Source organism: Aythya ferina (assembly GCF_964211825.1).
Source record: "Aythya ferina genome assembly, chromosome: 8".
Classification (NCBI taxonomy): domain Eukaryota; kingdom Metazoa; phylum Chordata; class Aves; order Anseriformes; family Anatidae; genus Aythya; species Aythya ferina.
The window spans coordinates 16,935,971-16,957,307 of record NC_140304.1 but is presented as its reverse complement, the minus strand read 5'-3'; the positions used below and the strand labels follow the sequence as shown (position 1 = coordinate 16,957,307).

General features: G+C 43.5%; 2 protein-coding genes across 4 annotated transcripts in view; one reads left to right on the top strand and one right to left on the bottom strand.

The window, feature by feature from the left end:
- Nucleotides 1-16,437, bottom strand: part of COLGALT2 (collagen beta(1-O)galactosyltransferase 2) — a 148,867-nt gene extending 132,430 nt beyond the window's left edge. Inside the window, exons 1-2 of the mRNA XM_084527388.1 lie at nt 16,368-16,437; nt 1,923-2,056 (exon numbers count right to left, since the gene is read on the bottom strand). The gene's annotated coding sequence lies outside the window, so the exon portion shown is untranslated. The remainder of the gene's footprint in view (nt 1-1,922; nt 2,057-16,367) is intronic.
- A 763-nt stretch (nt 16,438-17,200) lies between these two features.
- The window catches only part of LOC311440449 (uncharacterized protein C1orf21), a 105,675-nt gene continuing 101,538 nt past the window's right edge, over nt 17,201-21,337 (top strand). Inside the window, exon 1 of one of the 3 annotated variants that reach the window (XM_084527403.1) lies at nt 17,201-17,369. The gene's annotated coding sequence lies outside the window, so the exon portion shown is untranslated. Of the gene's footprint in view, nt 17,370-19,523; nt 19,941-21,337 lie in introns of those variants that run through there. The other 2 variants (XM_084527406.1, XM_084527405.1) reach the window with 2 other exon arrangements.

Here is a 21,337-nt window from a genome sequence, read left to right as displayed (position 1 = left end):
CACTGGGGATGCTTCAGCTTTTCCCTCTCTTCATCATTTACTGATACATACCTAACCACAGAGTATTAATCAGAAAATTGATATCCATAATTGGAAAGATTTTTCCACTAACAAAACGAAACACTTCTGAAATGTTGCTCTATGATGTCAAAGAGTTGCTGCTTATCATCTCATGAGAACCTGTAGCTCTGCAGCAGGAGACATCTAGAAGTTTGTAAATTAATACATATTAAAAAATTTAGAATTAAATCAGAAAAAAAAAACACTATTATTTTATGAGATTAAAAATATTTTTTTTCAATTACTCATGACATTGTGAGGGAGTTTTGATTAATCCCTTCCCCACACCAAACCCCACCAGCCATGCTCCAAAAAGCTATGGTGGGATGGCAATAAGGAGGATTCAGATTTCAGAAAGAATGTGGAAATGTTATTGAAAATGGTGGAGTTTAGTCTTCAGTTTTCTAATCAGGAAAACAAAAATTAGGAAAAATGCAAGGACCTACCTTTAACATAGCACATTTTTAATTTAACAGTGAAACTAAAGAAATCATTTTCAGCCCATTGGAAGGAAGTGCAGCTATTTGCACAGTGTATTCATTTAGGCTCCCTCTGTGTTAACATGCACCACAAACTGCAACTATTTTAATGGTTTTTAGCGACTGCATTCTTACATGTCATTGAAAACATCTGGCTTTCTACGAAACAAATTTGTGTTCTAACAAGGTATTTGTCTAGAGTATCTATTCCTTTACACATTGTCAGATAGGAAGTTTGAAAATGCAACAGTGGAATACACACAAGCCAGAATTCTTTTCTGGGTATCAAGAGAAGATTTATAAATGGCAAAACCTCATTTGCCCCAAAGCAGTTAACTCTTTTACAGCTTTAGAACTGAAAGAACTGAATATGTGCATTATGAATTTATTTAACATCCTTCTGCTTTGACCTTCACCACACTTTCTTCCCAGAACTGATTTTCTTGTTTATGGTTGGATCTATTTTCACTTGACTTCCTACTAGGTCATAACTTTATGTGTATTTTTGCTCTCAGAAAGCAAAAAATCCCACCTGTGTTTACCGGGAGGTGCAGACACCACTGCACACTTCTCAGCCAGCCAGCCAGCCAGCCTTACCTCCCCTGGGCACAGAGAGAGCCCAAAGCACAATCACTTCTCAGATTGTCTACAAAATGGTGGGAAATTTAGTCATCGTACTGCTCTCTCCATGATCAGAGTTTTCAGTTATCTATGAAACCTCATGCAAACTGTCCCTGTTATGTATTTGCTGCATGTCCCCAGAGCAGACTGCGACCCCTTCGTCCTTATTTGTACACTGCCTGAACTCATCCTCTCAGCTGCATTAGAGGTACTTTCAGTGTTATCTCCTTTGATGTCTAGTATGTTGTTTTGCTCTTCTAAAATATCACTTCCCGTATCACCTCTCCATTATATCCAATAAAGTTCAAGCTACTAGTTGCATTTTCTCTTCCACTCCCAGATGATTCTTCTATTTATAACATGCTTCAGAAAGTAAAATTACAGAAAAAGGGCATTTTTACTCACCTACTTACTCTTGCAAATTGCCGCAGCATTTGGTTAAAAAGCTATAGCTGACAGGTACGTTTTCAACCCGCCTCGCCAAATTTGCAACGGTTACTCCAGGCTGTTGTGAGAGAAACTCTTGGTCTCACATAGAAGCACAGTGTACCAATAGTAAGGGCTGAGTATCAAATCCACAGGACTTTTTATTTTAAAACCTAGTTAATTCCCAGTTAGCAAGCTCCTTTTCAGCTGCCTTCAGCCCTTACCCCATTCCTGGATAACTGCTTTCTTCTAAAACCTCCTCCTCCTCCTCTGTGCTCACTGACTTCTCCATTCTCATGTCTCACTCCTGTGGGACTGTCCCAAGTCTGTACTCACCTGAAGAGCAGAACTCCAGTCCCATGTCCCTTTCAGGAGAGCCTGGTGTCATAGCTTTGTTCTTGATGCAAAGCACCTGTCTTCCTTGGGGAGGTTTGTCATGCTGTCTGGTTTCACACATCCAAGTTTGGTGCCTAAGGAGACATTAAAAAGGGAGAGGGAGGAGTCTTCACTGGAGAGCACAACTCAGATGGCCTGAACGAGTCTCCAGTGACTGTAAGTAAAGCCAAGGTAAGTCAGCTTTCTAATGTGCACATTTAAATTGGGAAGTGACCGCTTGCACCGTCACTCTAATGAATTTCCATCACCTGTTCAGCACTCATTCCAAGTTTGCCATTTGGCTTTGATACAAACCTCAGTGTGATGACGTGGGAATTACAGCTCATCCACACGTAGGGAAGTACAGAACTTCATCAAGCTCAAGATGAACACAACTGCTGGGTTGTTGTAAACCAACATCACAGTACTGCTAACAACTTCTTAGGACAAAAATGACATTATGGACTTTTACTTTCTGTTGTCTGAGGATCTAAACTGTATTAAAACATTTAATTTTGGTGACAGACTTGTAATTAACCCAATATGTAGTTTAGTGAGGAATTGCAACAAATACACACTGACATTTACAATATCATTCAAGACCTTTTTGCATGCTGAAGCAATAAAGCTAATTCATCATGCATTTTTCTGAAGAGATTCTTTCTTCAGCTCTCAAAATATTTATGACTGCCAGTCCTTCCTTTTTTTTTTTTTTTTTTTTTTTTTTTTAAATCTATGCAGATCATCAGTTTCTCCCTGAAACTAGCTGAAGCTAGCTTGGGTATTTGCCAGCTTGAAAGGCATCAAGTTTGCTGTATATCAGACTGCTTTGAAGGATGCCTTTCATTTAAAATATTCTGTCCTTTAACACTACATTTAACCTACATTTTATTGGACTAGCTACATTAAGGGTCTTTATTTCTAAAAGTTTATTTCACCTCCCACTGGCATCAAGAGGAAATTTTGTGGCAGAGCTAAGGTAAATTAACTGACTCTTAAAGGGGAGGGTTATTTTTGTTAATAAAATCAGTAAACGTCTCTGTCAGAAAGTTATGAATACCAGAAAGGACAGTTGCTTCACGTCAAATAGAAATAGCATGTTACACGTATTTATTTAGATAGCACATTTCAATCCACATTCTGGGCAGTGGTCATCAGAGATGCCAGGGCACAAAGAGGGCACTGAGAGTGCTCAGGAAATGGTCTGGCTTGCACAGAAGAGGTACAGTTTCATGAAGATGAGGGAAGCAAGCAATTCTCCTCTTCGCTTTTCGCAGAAGATAAGGAAGAACAGCAGCAATCTGCTGCACCAAGACCTGCACTATGGACTAAAACACATAGAAGCACAAGTTCCAAAACCACACATGCCTACCTTATGCACAAAAATAACCTGGTTTAGATTTAATGCAAGGTTGACAAGGAAGTTCTTTAAGTCAAGCAACCTTCCCTGCACAACACAACCTGAAAATGAGTAAGAAATACTTTCCAAACAGAATCACTGAGTTCCCTTTCCATATGATTATTACACTTCCCTTTGTCTTTGCTCTAGGATTCAGGCAAAGAGCAGAAAAGACGCTGTGTAACTATATCTCTTCTCACAATCTGGAGCCCACACAGAAATAGGAGCTATCCGAAACGTCCCAAGGAAAAACATACTGGTTCAAATTTCACTTGGCTTTACTCATTCCTATTGAGCCATTGTGCTTTTGGGTACTTATCTGCACCAATGTACTGTAGCTCAACCAGTGGCAGAAAGGAAGACATGGGTAACTTCCTTGGATACTGGAAGATAAATGCCTGGAGCTTTACTCATACGGTGCAATATTTCTTTAGCAAGTATACCATGAAACCCCAGTCCCAGTGAGATAAGAGTTGCTCAGTTAAATTGCTGCTAACAGGGAATTTTCTTCCTTTCACTAAGACACATTATGTTCTTGGTTTACACATAGTTTTCCCACTAGCAACACCAACACGTGTATCCCCTGAAAAACTGAGAGTAAGCATCAACTGATGCAGAGGCACATGTGCGTTTTGGTGACTGAATACAAGGTTTGGCGTTAAATCATCATGTTGGGACTTACTTGCTACTCTCAACACATGAAAAACTATCTTAGATGAATTATGGACTTGATCCAGTACAGATTAACTTTAGTAAATTCATAGGAATAGTCTAATTCCTTTGTAGTTCTGAGCACCTAAACCTCTGCTATAACATCACTATGCAGAACACTGAATAATAAGAACTCTTAGGAGCATGCTGGGAGGACTATTTTGCCATCACTTTTAAAGATAAAAAATATTAAATAATGTACAGTAATACATGAAATAGCTATAGTTTAAGCAGAGTAGTAACTTTGAGTACAGCAATGGTGGAAAACAGCAATGGTTACTAGCTAGAAATTGAGATTTTTCAGTAGCAAAGCATCTACTACTTTCCAGTGACCCTGTCTTGCAACCCCTGCTGTGAACAGAACTATTGATCCAGGAGAGGTTGTTTTGCTCTGAGGTTTGAATTCAGATTCCTGTAAGCATGCAGCTCTCCTCCAAGTGTGCTGCCCAGCAGTGCACTCAAGCCAAGTAGAGATGACCCTGTAACACACAGTCTGTTTTCTCACAGATATGTCCCAGCCCAGCTCAGGTACTGGTTAGCCTTCTGGCTGCATATGGGCTGATAACTTCCTGTGAGTCATTTCAGCAAATGCAGTTCCTCTCTCTCTTGCATTCATCCAGAGTTCTGGGAAGCTTTCACTTGCCTTCTGATTTTTTTTTTTATTTTATTTTTTTATCATCTGCAACTGAGTCATCCTCCATGTCTTCCGCAGTCTGGATTAATTCCTTCTTTGGCATATGGGATTTCCCCTCCCACTCTTCTTCCACAAACGCTTTGAGCAAGTCATCTTGCTTCCCTGCCTTAGTTTTTCCACCTCTAACACAGCAATCAGTACACTTCCCTTCCTCAAAGCTCTTTTAAGAAAAAATCCTCTTCTATCGGCAAGATACTGTGATAACTACCACAGAAACTATGTAAGCAGTATGACCCATGGTGTGCTTTCACAGGAGTATCAGTGAATGAATAAACGTGCTTCTTTTTTCAGCTAACCACATCTTTGGAACAGAAAATAGTAGTCACAGCAAGCAGATGCTGCCAAATAGGAGCTGTTCTACAGACAGGGCTGGTATGGAAGGTAAGGGGCAAAAACTGGGGTTTCCCACATGGAGCTGCGGATTTAAAGGTGGAGAAGAAGGAGGAAGAGAAGACACTTAATGGACAAAGGACAGGCAAGCTGGTTTCTGGGGCAGAGACAACCATGATGAAGCATAAAGCTTGGAGGCACTTCCAGCACCTAATTCAGGAATTAACCTGAGGTTTTAGCAGGCAGACCTACTGAGTGCTCTTCCTCTGCAGCCCTGGTCTCACTACAGTGACAGAAAACACACTCTCCCAAGAAAAACTGCAGCAGTATATACAGTGCTGAGGCTAATGAAAACATCAGCCAACTTTCCACTCGGCGCTGGAACTGTGCCAATACTGACCAAATTGCTGATGTTGTTAAATAGACTCCCTTTCATTTGAAATGCAAACAAGTAAATACTAGTGCAACCTCTAATGAGACTTTGAGAATGCACATACCAAAATAAAAACGTTCATTACCCCTCCATACTGCTTAAATTGTACAAAGCGTTTGGGGATGATGTACTACTACAGCTCAGACAGATTAGACTCAATGATAAGAAAGCTAAAAGCAGGAACAGCTTGCAGTCTATGCTGGACACTGGCTTGTGAGTTGAAAATGATACCTAAATATTTTTTATTCATGCTTCATCTGTATTTTTTCAGCTCAGAGTTAAGGTCTAACAAGCTCCCCACACATCACAAGCGTGTGAGCATACTGCAGAGCTCTCAGGACAGCCTTTTCTGAGAAACCTCACAGGACCAAAAGACACCTGAACACTCAGCTTCCAGGGATGCTTTAATTTATTTTCACAGTCACACAAAACCAAGGAGGATCCAACCCTGCCCATTTTATGTTCATTCTTTGCAACAAGTGTGGACTCCTTCCTCGGATAGTAAATAAAATACTTGTAGTCTATAAATCTTGGGAAATAGCTGTCTCTTTCAGCATCAGATCTACTTTCCTGGCTTGCTCCAGGGCAGATTGGGTAACAGTCTCCGACTCATCTCTTAGCCCAGAAGGTTTATACGTTTATAGAGCATCCTGGAAAAGATTTTGTAATTTACCTGCTGCTGGAGAGGATATACAGCACTTCTCCTACAACAGAAATAATATTCTGCATATATTGTTAAGAGAGTCCTTTGTAATACTGCTTTGTAGTACACAGTGGGTTTTTTTGTTTGGTTTGGTTTGATTTGCTTCACTTACATCTGGTATCTTTTATGGCCTTTGGACCACTCACATTTCTGAATCACTTGCATTATTCTTAATACCATCATGACTGAGATGAGAGTTTGGCTTTTATACTGCAATTTACTAGCAGGACATGCACGTTGAAACAAATTGTAATGCGAGGGATTTGTATCTTCAAGTACTGTTCCAACACAGCATAATAAAACTTTGCACTGCTCAGGTTAGGAACCAAGAAGTATTCTTTCTCTTTCAATGACAACTGAGAAACGGGGGCACTGAAGTTGATGCCACGCACAACCAAGCCCAGCGCAGAGCTCAGGCTGGGTTCCCAGCTCTCCATCCAAAGCTGATTCTCATCTAACTGTCCTGATCATGCAAAGCGAAGAGAAGGCTCCTTGTTCTTTGCCAATAGACACAATGAAAGAAGCCTTAAACCTCTTTTGAGCCATAGGACCTTGGTGCTTGGCAGGGGAGGGGGTATTCCCACTCAGTCTCACAGTTACCAGGCTAGATTGCTCTTCATCCAACACCACGGAGTTTGGCCGAGAGGGAACCTCCTCCAGCACTTCTTCAGCTGTACAGGCAAATATCTAACAGGCTTATGTACAGCTTTCAGTCTCCCTTCTGGTCACAAGATAACAAGAATAGGTAACGCTTAATATAGTAAAATGGGTAAGATTAATGGAGGTAGCTGTTTTCTGGAAGGAACACAGGTGGTGGCTATGAAACTAAGATGAATATTCCTGTTCCCCAGATATTGTGATGTACATTGAGACATTTAGGAGCCTGACTTGGTCCTCACTGAAACAGAAAAAACACTCATTTTACATTACGATCCTCTCCTTGATAACTAGGATTTGCTCAGTTTCTTGTTTACTGTTTTTTGTTCACTTAATTGTTCCACCTCCAGATAGAGGTGTCCGCTGAAGAGAGTACAAATTGGTCAGTCTTTTCCCTCCACCTTCGTCACATTAAATGAGCTAATAAAATATCTAGTCCTGCTCATCCAGATACCTCAAAGCCTGCTGTGGAGCAGGTCAACGTAATTATATATATTTGAAGACAGAGCAACAAAAAGAAGGAACTGGGATGACATCCATACAGATCACATGGCAACACAAATGAGAGGTGAACAAGGCCTGCTACTAAAGTATACCTTCAGACACACTGCTTTCAGTCAACGGTCAAGCTTCAGATTTAATCAGATTTTTCAGGCCTTTCAAAGATTATCTAGGGAATCGAGTTACGGAGATGTACAGGGACAAGATGAAAAGTACTGAACAAAACTGATGCCACAATTTTTGTTTATTTTTGAAATGTTTTGCTAGGCTGACAAAGAGTCACTTCTCTTCAAGACACAAATTCCTTTAAAACACCAGACCACTCACTTTCAAGTTTCAAGAAGTAGACAATTAGGAGGAAATCACATCTACAGCTAATCCACTTGAGTTCAGCAGGGTAAAACTTCCTGGCTGATCTGATAATGAAAACTACAGCCCCCTTTTTGGTCAATGGTAGAAGTCACAGGTAACACAGAGGTTTGGGTTTGCTCCATACCTTTTAGCTACCAATAGCAGCTCATGGGAAGGAGAACACATCCCACTGTAACTGAGGGAGGAAATAACACTTTCTATTTCTTTATGGTTGCAGTGCAAAGTGAAGAGAGGTCTACTTCTGAATACTAACAGACACTTGCTTGTCTTTAAGTAGCTTTAAAGAGCTATCTATCTTTAAATCTGTCTAAATCAAACTTTCCTTTAGCTTTGCACCTGGAACTCTGAGTTGCATTGAACTTCAGAGACTGGCAGGTATTCCCTTCTACCTCTCCTCACCCTTCTCAGAAGAGCACATATACACACAGACACGTACACAAAACAAAAAGCAAACCAAGTAACAGATGTTTGCAACATGTCAGGCACAGTATGTCATAAAAAAAAATTACACTGCTATGATGCTTGGAGGTAGGTTAATATTTAGTTTCGCTTATAGTTTCTTCAGGGAACAGAACCCACCTTAGGGGAGATTGCTAATTGTTTTTGGAAGCCTGGATCACCCCATCCTACAAACAGCAGGCTACAGATCTTATAGCTGATGTAGAAAGGCTGCAGCTTTCCCTTCTTTTCCTGTATCACGGGGGTAAGACCTTCTTGCCTCCAGCTCAGAAAAGGCTGCATTATCTCTACCTATAATTAGCTTGATCAACTGGGTGGGTATTAATACCACATATTTCACACAGTAATGTGCCTGTCTTCTGCCTCTGCTGTGGCTTCACAATCTACAGAAGCTGCTCGTGAACTTCAGCTAGTTTTGCAAAACTGTAACAACATCCAGCAATGTCTGTTTGTAGAAGAAATGTCTCTCTTTTTTTTTTTACCCCTCAGGTCAGATTGCCTTCCAGCCCCAAGGCCATCAGTGACAGACATTCTTGTGGCCTTACATTGGGATGTACAATTTTTTTAGCTGAACATTGAATTCGAATTTCTATATCCAATCCAGTCCCCATTGTTTGGACATTAGCTCAAAATGATGGAGAGACCAGTTTTTCGTTATGGTTAAACATGAGTAAATAACAGCCAAACTATGTGTCACATCTTAACACAGTTCAATGGAACCACTAATTCTGATTTGGCCTCAAACCAAACTCAACTTATCTAGAGTGAACTCTGTAGCAATTTTCTATTTTTAAGCACGACAATGTTCTATTATGACTTTGTTGCAGATTTTTTTGAAGTGTAGTCTCAGATACCTGCCTTTTAATTCCCCCTTTTCCTACCATAATCAATTAGAGCAGAACCAGGTACAGAACATGCTGATTAATGGGACTCCACGAATAAACCAAGTCCTTTATGTCACTTTTTACAACCCTTCAAACATGACATACACAAAGCGTTATTTCTACTAAGCTATATGATTAATTGGTTCTGTTAGGAAGTACGCTAATACCTCTCTGTTCCACAACAGATACCGTGTAAAGTTGGCAATAACCCACTGCTCCAATTCCTCTCCCTGCCTCGAAGCTACAAAGATCACTAAGAAAAGACTGCTGGCAACACTCTCCCTGTCTTTTTTTGGAAAGAATATCCTTCTTACTACTGACTGTTTTTCTTCTTTCTCCAGGAGAGAAACTTTTGAGCAGCCTAGGGAGCAAACAAGTGTGTTTTGATAAGGAATTGAAAGCACTTTTTCTAGTAATTAATGCTGAGGGGGTAGCATTTCCATGTATTTCTGAGTTGAACATATTCTTCCTCTGGAGGAGGAAAAACAAACTCTAATAAAGCAGGCAAGCAAAAACGGCAAAACAGTTTACATGTTTATTTAGAGAAAGCTGCCTAAAATGACAATGGAATGATTGCCTTAATAAGAGTTGCTCCCTGAGGATGGGATTCAGCTCATTCAGGTAAGACATCACAAGTTAGTTGCCCGTGCTCAAGCTAGGTACCTGAACACAATGCAAGCCTCCATGAGGTCATGCACTTCATCTTAGGATACTCACCCAAGAAGGTCAGACAAACAAGCCTTTGGAGGTCTTTATTTCTGTCCCTTACTATTTCTCTCCATTGGCTATTAAAGGAGCCATGGATGACTAGCTGTAACATGGACATTTAACTTTGAGATGCCTAAGATGAGGGAGACAAATACTACACTATAGCTCTGTATCGTAACTTATATGTAAAAATTATAATCAAAACACAACTGTGATTAATCATATATCCTTATAAGTTGTGAAATTCAAAGTAATAGTTCCCTTATTGATTATAATACATATATTCCATCAGCTTAATATTTTCTGTAAAGGTGCATAGTAACAGTAATTCCAAAACAGCTCAGTGTTTTGGACCAAGTTACTATTTCTAAGGGAATCATAACTTTGCCTTGATTTGAATTCAATTAAATTCTCTGCCATAATAGCAGCATAATGGCATAGAATATTTTTCTTTATTTCCTCGGCTTGGAAATTAAAAAAAGAATAACATGCAATGTTGCACAGTGAAATAGACCTTCTCTCCCATATGGACAGCACTATTCTAACATCAGTATGGTTTCCTTTTGGTACAAAAAATAAACAGATAAATCCATTTATTTATATATTGCTTTACAATACCCACCTTCAGTGCATAAAAAGGAGGAACTCATGCTAGCTCTTAAAACATGTTGTATTAGCCACAGCTGGTAGCTTTTCTTCTCTGAGTCTGTGTTCTGTAGGCTACTTATTGAATCACTGTTTGTCCCTGCTTTTCCATCTGTGTAAGAGATGTCGGAACCTGAGACCCTGATCTAATAAAAGTTGTGTACATGTTTAACTTTGCACATGGTGCACAGTTCCTTACTGAAATGCTGATAAATGTCTGGGGTAATACACAAATGATAACTTCACCCATCTTGGCTTTTACTGTTTGAAGCAATCCTTCATCTGGTTAAAAACATGGATTTTTTTTTTTGTCTGGCACATTAAAATACATGAAAAATCCTCTAATTCTACATTATTATTATAACCTCCAGTTTTTGTTTTATGTTCTTGCTAAGATTATCTTTATGGGCCCTGAAAGATTGATTTGCGTACATCTTAACAATGCATATCTCCTAAAATAGCAGTCTCAATATTCAACATCAACAGCTAAGATCTTATCATAACAAGTAAACTGCTACTGTTGTATTACAGTTGTCCCACCAAGGAATCATTACATAGCAACTCTTACCTCCCATCATACCAACCCAACTATTTTCCAAATACTCAGACAGCAAACTCAAAATAAAGTACCCTGTATGAAGGATGGCTTCCAAATAACCCTTCTAATTTAAGCCACAGTTTTGGGAGCCTCCTCCATGACATTTGCCACAACAGCACATCTGAATGCAACCTACATGTATAGTCTGTATGAGCAGGCAGTGCAGATCCCAAAGCAATTCTGGATGGGGTCTCCTTGTGGGACAATTTCCCTTTTTCTAACGAATGGGGTCTGATTTCTAATGCAGACAAAACCGTACATTTCTGATGGAAAGGGGAGGAGTGGGAGTGGATGTGTGCTTTGCAAAAACCTATGCCAGAAGGAGAACTCACTGGTGAGCAGAGTGTCCTTCAATGCTCCCAACAGGAGAGTGCCACCTTTCCAGATCAGGAGATGCAGCTGCTCACATAAGTGCTATTTAAGAATTTAGTGTCAAAATGAGCTATGTTAGCTTAGGAGGAATAAACAGAAGACACACTAGCCTGTCAAAGCAGAAGTGAGAAGCAAGTGTAGACTAGAAGAAAATGTTCTCCACTTTTGGTGCTAACTCAGGAACTAGCATTACTCAGCATGAGCTTTGAATCCAGTTCTGCACAATAAAATCAAATGGCTTTTCTGTTGGTGTCTTAAGCAGGAGCACAGTATCCAGTGCTTGGTTGTCACTAAATTCCTGTATCTTCAGATCATGTACTACCTTGTTAGAGGACAGCTTTCCTAATACATTAATCTGGAATTAGGACCTCAGAATTGGATGCTCTGACACTGACCTTTATTTTCATTTATACAGCATCCAAAATATTCATGGCTTATCTGAGGACTTATCTACCTATTTTGTCTTATCTTGCCTAATTGCAAGGCCAGGTATAGACAGAATAATTTAATCTGAAGAGTAAAGAAACAAACATTGCATGTAAAACTGTGATCAGTAAAGCTTTTCTGAAAATTCCCTGAAGTACCTATAGGTATCTCCTACAGCTGGGCTTGCTTTCGGTCCCAAGTTTTTAATGTAGGCCCTATTCTGTGATGACAAAAACGTAAACAAGAATCTTCAGGAGTATTACTCAGCTTTAAGTAATGCAGATTAATCTTTGATTTTTTTTAAATATTTCCATCACCACCCTGCCATCTGAACAGGTGTACTGCCCAGTGAGGTGAATAAGAGCAATCCACATTTCCAAGGGCATTATTTACTCTAAAATAATTATTTCTTAAAATGCATTCTCTAATATGCTGAGAATTTGCAATCCATTTTTTTTTCTTTATAGCAGATTAACACTTTTTCCATTTTAATAACAACAGTGAATGCAATGAGCAGGGCCGGATTGTGCAAAACAAACATGCACTAATTTGTAATCATTTAAATATGTAAAGCTAGACTTTGATGTTAATGCACCATTAAAAAGAAGCCAGGGAGTTCACGCATCTGTTCCTGTATTGCTTGTCAAGCAGCAGAACAGCTCAAAGAGCAGCTCCTTGATTTACAGCATCAAACCCACTTCAGCAAGTACAAATTTTTGTAAGTGACATCTGTAAATTTTACAGGGCATGGAAAATCCATGAAAGGAGACTAAATCTAGATAGCCTGTGCATTTCTGTCCTCTCTTCATTATCAAGCAGCACCAGCAATCTCATCCAAGCGAGCCTGGCTCTGATTCTCCTCCTGTCCTTAGGGACAGAGGAATGGCTTAATCATCCTGGATGTCATAATCCTTTCACAGTAATTGTATTTTCCAACCCTAAAGATTATGTTTACAAAGACCTTTGAATATCAGCATGTTTAGGTAAGAGTTCCATGTTTTGGAACTATTATTCTTAAAGGGAAAATGAGCGTGCTGTTGTTGAGGTTTACATTAGCATCTCCCAGGCAGGTTCTAGACACCTATTGGTGTCTATTGGCCCAACAACAACTTACACACATTTTAGTTTTCCTCTCAACTAGCATTGACTGGGAAAAATGTGTAGCAATTTCACCTATTTATCTGTAAGCTGGGCCATGACTTCTCTAATTTTTCCTGTTTCTGAAATACAGAGCTTCATTAAAGTGTCAGGAAATACTGACACTTCGATGCCAAATACTTTTTTTTTTTTTCTATAAATGGCTTAAAGCAGTGTTTCTAAGCCACCGTTTTAATTACCCTCTTGCCTTTTCCAACACTCCCTTTTACATTTTATGTCTTTGAGGCTTGTTCAGCACATATACCAGCTGCAACACTTTTAAATCTCCCTACATACTTAGTGACAGTGTACTGAAAATGCTCTTTAGTGAATGTAAGCATGCTATAATGTGAGTATGAGCATAAGAAAACAGGCACACAATCCTGCCACAACTGGATCCACACTGGAGATAATACATAGCAGCCAGGGTAAAAACCATACTCTACTAAAGCAGATTTATCAGAATAGAAAAAACATGTCGATCAAGCCAATAAATAATCTATCATAGTGTAAATTTTCAATCTGAGACACCAATTCACCACCTTGTGCACAACTTTAAAGCCTGCTGACTTTGTTGGGAATTAAATTACACACGTCCCTGTCTGCTCCAGCTAGCTCATTGCTGTGTCAGGGTCAATATGAACAAACCTCCCACTTACGTCAGACGCAGCCTCACTTGGTAACAGCTTCCCGATTACAAACCTATTGATTTCAGTGGAACACAAGCTATTATCTTAGAGAAGAAAGGATTCTAAAATCTAGCATGGGAGAATTTAGCCTGGAGTTGGAGCTTCTTTCAAAAGAAGATGATCAGTTGTAGTCTGGAGCTACCGACTCTCTTGGTATTGATTTCTACCCTCGTTCTTCTCCTTTCAAAGATTTTTGAGTGTCTTGCAAGGTTTTTTTTTTTTTTTTTATTTTACTTTTTCTTACATTAATCCTCTGACCAGAAAAGGCTGGAAAGAGTTTTGTCTTTGCAAATTTTATCTCTGTCTACCCTTTAAGTCCCTGGATACCGCACTCGAAGTCATTTCATTCCCACAGCACCAGGAGCACCGAATTGAGAAAGCTGGTTTCTTTTTCTTTCAAGATGAAAGCTGTTGTCTTCTCGCAGAAACAATCCGCTGCCCTTGGTTTTGATATTAAAATCATAATTTGTTCTCAGGGCAATGCGCTAATACTCAGGTTCAGGCACCACTAGGCAGGGGCAGAGAATCAGGTTCAGCGGACACTTGGTACCAAATAGGTTCTGGAGATCAGAAATTGTTTACACTACTTATCATCTTCCAGCTTCCAAAAACAACTGCCCAGTATGCTGTCTCAAAAAATGAGTAAATCAAGCATGAGAAAACAGGGAAATAAGTATTTTCTTCTTTTAGAAGTAACGTTGACTATACTACAGCAGTATACAAAGAGTTGATCGACAAATTTGTGCATGGGGAAGTATATATACATGTAAGTAATTCCATTATGAACGTTAACTAGCAGCATGCATCACAAGGAAAACATCAGAGAGGTTTGTTCATGGAAGCTAAACAAAATATGTTTGCTTTATGCTGCTCTTTTTTGGTCATTTTTATTGGAATCACAGTTACAGCAGCATAGCAATCATGTATTTTTCACTGTGAAAGATCCATGTGTCTTAGGAAACACTATCAGGCACTCTGTAGCAAACAGGGTAAAAAGCTCAGTTGGCCAACTTCAAACTTGTCAACCTAGAGTTGAAAATATTCCCTCTTCTGGAATCTCTTGATGTTGTTTATGTCCACCTTTCTCCTAGTGATTTCCAATTCTGAGAAAAATAATTAGATTGCTAGAAAGAGGAAGGTAGCAGTGACTGCAAATGGGATCTTGCCAATGATTTGGCAAACAAACTGTTATTTATCTTAACATTTTCATAATGGTGAAAGAGAAATGTCCTTAGATATAAACATCTCTGCCTGGTTTACTGGAAGATGCTAAAACTGTAAATGATAAGAAAAAGTATGCTTACTAAAGTCTTTCTAGTTCACATGGTAGCACTTGTTGGCAAAAAAAAACAACCTGAAAAAGCTACACAAGCCTCACCCCAGCCTCCATTTTTTCAGTCAACAGTCCTTTTCATGAAAAACTATGCCTCCATACCCACAGACTGCTTCTGTGGATACAAAAAAGGTTTTGCCTGTGAAATTTTGAGCACATGCTGCAATAAAGCTAAAAAGGATTGAATTTCAGGGGAAAAAAAATCACAATAAGGTAGAGAACCACTCTGCTGCCCCATTGCTGAGTGGGAGAAGGGCACCAAAGGCAGAGGAATCTGTTTCTGCATCTCTTACCCTATCTAGATGTCTGGTGTATTCTCACCCCAACACACTTAGACTTCTACCCTGAGATGCTCTGGGTGCTGGGAAGTTCTCCAGAGCATGCTGAGAAGTCCATCCACAGAGGTTTCTTCTCTGTCACAAGACTTTTAGGTCAAGGAGTGAGAATGAAACAAATCCCTGCCCTTTCGCTCACAGACACCAAGTATTGAACTGCTCACACAAATACTGCACATAGAATCAGAGAGCATGTAACGACAGCTTGACCTGATAAAGTCCTATCACTGCATGACTGCCACCCCCGGTGTGCAAACAAGATTTCAGTGTAGTAATTAAAAAGCAGAAAGTAGATAATAACTGTAATTGTATTTGTAACAGTCAATGGAACAGAACAAACTGGCTAGTAGGGAAAATTTTTAAAGGATTTTCAAAATGACTATAAAAATGACACAAGTACTTTACATTACCCTGTCTGATTATTTGTGTTTGAAACAAAGCATTAGAAAGTGGGCATTTTTAATACTAACTTACTACTGTTAAATGGGCCCTTATGAGGCTCTTCACTTTAATTAAGGACATGTTCTTATTTTAAACATCTTCAGAACCTTAAGTGTGATGCATCTGTTTCAAAAGTACAATATGGCCAAGACAGAGCAGACGAGTCTGTGCAGCATTCATAAGCCTTCGGGTTAGGCTACTTCTGCAAACAAACCCGTACTCGTACGCAATGTCAGTAATACCCATCACCAGGTGATTTATCTGTGAGATCTTTGGAGGCAGGAAGCTACGCAGAAATGTCTCAAAGCCATAGCGTGAAGTAGAGAAAGTGTAATGAGATATTTAGCTAATGTTATCGTTAATCCTACAAAATAAGGAAGAAAGAATGGTGGGGATAGTCACAGAAGGGAATGGGGTTTAAACTTAAAGCCAAAAGGACTTGAGCTTAGAGGGGTGGGAAAAGATTCCCAGGGTTCAGCCTTACTGAGAAATCTTTGCCCAGTCTAGCCCAGTTGCCTCTATTTAAGCAGAAAAGGGGACGTATTTCTGCATATTTACGTGGCCCTGGTGTGTCCTTACCCAACATCAGAGAGACAGAGACGGCCATCAGCCCTCCAGCTCCCCCCTGCCAGGGCAGAAGGTGAGGCCAGGTCACCGCCGGTTCAGCACTTCTGTAGCGACAGCCCACGCACAAATTCTCATTACTCTTAAAAGCACGAAGCGCTGAGCCCCAGCCCGTGCAGCAAACCGCCCCTGTGTGAGTCAGGGCCCGGTCCGACCCTACTCAGCACATTCAGGCACTGCCGCTCTGCTGGGAGCTTACCAGCGGAACTGGGAGGACAGGTTACGCCACCGCATCTGCCTCCCTCAGCCCAGCAGAGTTGGGGCAACTCCGAGTCAGGGATTTTCGCCGAGGCGCGACAAATCCACACTTCGCATTCGGGGGCACGTGAGGCGCTGCAGGAGGCGGTGCGGCCGCGGGAGGCCTCGCACCCCGCTACCCTCTGCCCTTAACGTCGGCGGGCCCGGCGGCGGCCAGCCAGTCCCGAGGTGCGGGTCGCCGCCTCCGCCAGAGCCCCGCGGGGCCCCCAGCGCAGGACGGTGCCGGTGGGAGGCTGCCGCCAGCCCCGCGGCTCGCCCGCAACGCAGCCTCGGGGCGTGGGGGGGAACAGGCGGCGGTGCCGGGCAGGAGGGAGCCGCTGCCCCGGCTCCTCCTCGGAGGCTCGAGGGCAACCGCGAGCGGCCGGCGCAGGGCAGGGCTGGGCGGGGCAGGGCTGGGCGACCCTGGAGCCCGGCGTCACCCGGGGGGGCCGGGGGCCGGCCCCAGCAGCGGGAGGAGCGGGCGGGCGGCTCCTCCTCGGCTCCATCCGCCCCCCGCTCCGCTCCGCACCGCCCCGGCCCCGCCTCGGCCCGCCCCGGCTGCCCGGAGAGGCCGCTCCGCGCCCGGCTGCCGCCGCCTTCGCGCTCGCACGCTTCGCCGGAGCCGCCCTCTTCGCCCCGCGCCTCCCCGTCCTTCTCCAGCCCGCGGCCGGCGCCCGCTGACGGCGGGGGAGCCGCTGCGGGGCGGCAGCGGCGCCTGAGGTGAGCGCCCCCGGGGCGGCCGCGGGAGGGGGGCGCCGCTTCCCCGGCGGAGGCCCGGGCCTGGGCTGCCGGGAGCGGGGCCCGGCGTCGCCCCCCGGGGCGGGAGCCGTGTCCGTGCCCGTGCCGCGCGGCCTCGGCTCGCCTCGTTCCGCCGGGGGCCGGCCGCCCAGGCTCTGCGGGCGAGCCTTTATTCGCGGCCGGGCTTTGTGCGGGCAGCGGCGCCGGGCACGGAGCGGGGCCGGGGCCCTCCCTGCAGCCTCTCGGCCCGCAGGGCTTCCCGGCGGGGGGAGCAGCGCGTTTTTCGTGTCAAAAAAAAAAAAAAAAAGAAACGCCACGTTCTCTTTGAAGGGGCTAGCGCCGGGCGGCCGGAGCCGGGCGGCACGACCGCCGCTGCCCGGTAGGTGTCAGGCTGGCGGTGCGGCTGAGCCCGGGGGCGGCGACTCCCCGCTCGCCCCCCGCTCGCCCCGGTCCTGCCCTGCCGGCCCCCCGTGCCCCTGGGGCGGCCGGGGCCGTGGGGGGCCGCGGGGCAGGGCAGGGTCGCCGGTGGCCGCCGCCCGGCGGGGTGAGGGGGCCTGCGGGTGAGGCCTGCGGGTGGGTTTTGTTCGTGCTGGCTCTTGGTTCCTCGGGGCCGGTGGGAAGTGAGGTGCCCAAACGCGCCCCTTGCCCTCTTCGCTTTCCCTTGCGCCCGGCCTTTGCCATCCCCGTGCCCCGTTTGCTTGGCTCCTGATGCAAGGCTCCCGGCCTCAGCCTGCTGGGAGCGATCCGTGCGGCTGGGTGTTGCTTTCTGAACTTGCCAACCAGCAGGTTTAACCAGCAGGTTTCTGAATGTCTGCCACATACAGGGGCCGGAGGTTTGTGCCCTTCAGTGCAAGCCGAGCACAGTGGCACTGACGCTCCTTAACCTTACGTTAGCCCTTGCGTTGTATAATGGGGCAGCTGGGTTTGTGTAAGGCTTGGTGGTAATGTAATAAAACGCAACTAGAAATCTTCCCGTCATCTACAGAACCTTTAAATGTTACTCTGTCTTGGGAGGTGCCTTGTCTGTGGGTGTTTCCAGAGGGGTACAAGGTCTAGGGAGGGCAGAGCCAGCTTGGCACTGCTGACTGGAGATCTCCCGTCTAGGCAGCAGAGAGGCTTTTGTGGGACCCGCCATGGAAATGATGCCCTTTGTTTGTACACATGCGATCGCTTGTTTTGGAAATCCGCTGTATACATGCAGTGTAGTTTGCCTAATAGCCTATGTGATAGCTGCGAATAAGACGTGACAGAGTGCGCTTTAATTGCGCAATGTTGTGTTCTGGTTGCAGACCTTTCACATTAGCTTGTGCTAGCAGCGTGGACCAGGTGTGAAGTTATTACGCCGCATCTGCATGCTGCGATACGTCTCATGCTGTAGCCAGCTCCAAAAGCAGTAGCCAGGTGCTTGGATTTTCTTCTTTCTGCATTATCTATTTCACTTTGGTTTTTGTTTTTTCCAAAAAACAGGGTGCTGAAATGACTGATCTGTTAGTTGTCAACTAACCTGGAGACTGCAGCCTAGTTACTTAAGGCTGCTGTAGGTTGTTATGCAATCAGATTAACAAAGTTGAAACGATCATTCAACTTCAGGTAAACAAATGATATTTATAACATCATAGGTTAGGTTGACAGCAGCTGAGAGAGGCGCTGCAGGTAGCGCATTACAAATATTTGACCAAAACTCAAGGGATGGACACATTGACATAGTAAATATATCTCGCTAAACTTCTCAGTATTATAATGTGCTTACTATTGATTGTCTGTATTCCAGGGGCTTCTGCAGTGCATTAGGCACAGCCCGCGTGCATGGGCAAAGTTGCTTGCAGCCTCATTTAGTTGATGAGCAAATGTCTTTGTGCCCAGTCTGGGGTGCTGCGTGGGCTCTGCTTGTTGCAGCACAGGCGTTGCGTCCAAGATGACCAATGCTCAACTGGAAGCTTTAGAAGAAAAAAAGTCATTCCAGACGTGTTTGCTGAAGCTGGCAAGCCCCTCAACCAGTCCATTATTAGTTGGCTGTTTCTCCTTGTTGTCGTGGAAGCAGCGTTGCGGCAGGAGCGATTTTTAAGGCTCGTCTCCCTGAATCTACTCAGAGAGGAGGCGATGGGGCATGGCTGGGGTGGGATGGGCTGTGTGACGTAGGCATCAGCAATGCCGGCACAGCGAAGGTGAGACCGTGCCGGCAGGGCTGAGAGCTGGGAGGCAGGAGAGGGAAGCCTGTGATGTGGGGGAAGAAGGTGGAGAGGAGGGAGGCGTTTATCCGTGTTACGGCAAGGACCGCTTGTCCGAGTCTCTCTGTGCAGGGTCTAGCTGGGGACCTATCTGTGGTCGCAGCTCATAGCGCAGCCATCTCGTGTGGGCTCTGGTGCTGTGGAAGTGCACCTCACTCCAAAAATACTGCAGTGTGACATATGCCCACCGGTATGACGGTGTGCACCGGCGTGAGGCGTTTGGGGGCAAGAAGGAATAACTGACTCATGTCAGGCAGATGGCCGGAGTCCTTTTACATTGATGTGGAACTTGAGCCCTTCCAATCTGTCTCTTGTTCAGGGAAAGGTAAGGAAGACCTTAATGTTTCTCCTCCGTCTTTCTGCAGAAGATGATAGAACAGCACTTTATTTTTTATAATCATTCAAAAAATATTCTGGAAAGTTTTTTTTGTTCTTAATTGCTGTTACTTATTTCCTTGTTGCCTCTGTTTAAGCAGGCATCTAATTGCAAAGGGATTTCATAGGCACTTGCAAACAGATATTGCTATGCTACTGGCTTATCCTTGCGCTATATAAAATACATGCAACTAAATGTATGCAAGCACATTTTGGGTGTACTGGAATCTAAAAAGGTACTTTTGGCAATTGGAAATACTGTTCAGGCCGTATTATTGCAAGATGCTCAGAGAAGAGGCGGTGTGTAATGGGATGAGCAGTCAGTAACTTTAAGACCATGTCTTCTACTGGTACTAGTCTACTTCACCTCCAGTTTATTGACAGGTCAGTGTCTTCCTTAGCTTTGTGAGCTGAACAAGATCAGTTGCTCTTGGGGAGACCAGAGCTCTGTCTAGCTCAGCGTCTGTCCTCTGATGGGGCTGCCTAGCTGCAGTGCTGTCGCTGTCCTGGTGCAGTCTTCCAGCAGTCCCCGCTCTGCGAGGACTTTGGGCTGGCAGTTCCAGTTGTGTGTAAGAGCTGCTGATGGACGGGCTTCTCTGGAATTGTTGAGTGTGTTTTGAAAACCCGTTAGTGTTCACAGCATTAGTGTTCAGTGTTGGTGAACTTACAGTGCAGCTGTGTACTCCGAAAAGTATTTAAAATCTTTTTGTTTGTTTGTTTTACGGCCTGCCATTTGAAGCACCTGTCTTGTGATTTTCATCTGTGTTTGGGGAGATTATCTTCCTTTTTAGATTTTTACATGGAAAATGCTATGTTTGGAGATGTTGACAAGCCTTAGAATGTATGCAAAGATAACTGCCATATGTTTGCAGTAAGGTATGCTCCCAGCAACACTTTCAGTCACCTTTCCTAGTTATGTACCATTGCAGCTGTCACATTTAGGTGACTGTATGCAAAAAAAAAAAAAAAAAAAAAAAGTTAAAACCCAAGAAGTAATGAGATTTCTGTAGCTATACATCCTGTACATAGATTTCAGTAAGTCTCGGTTCAGACCCATGCAGACTACAAAAGAGTTGCTGTATGCCAAGCAGTGACTTCAGCAGTGTTGTTTGAAGTTCCTGCCAAAGTAAATCTGTGCAAGGTATTTGGTGCAGCAGTTTAGGGGATGTGGAAGGATGAGGGAAGCAGCACTGAAAAATAGTAGTAAAGAGCTTGAAGTTAAGAAATAGGGCTTCCAAGAAGTGTGGCATCACACAGCAAAACCAAGGACTGGCTCCCTACATTGGTCTTCTGGTTAGCTTTCACCACACCATCCCAGACCACTTAGGGAATGGGTGGGTGTTAAGA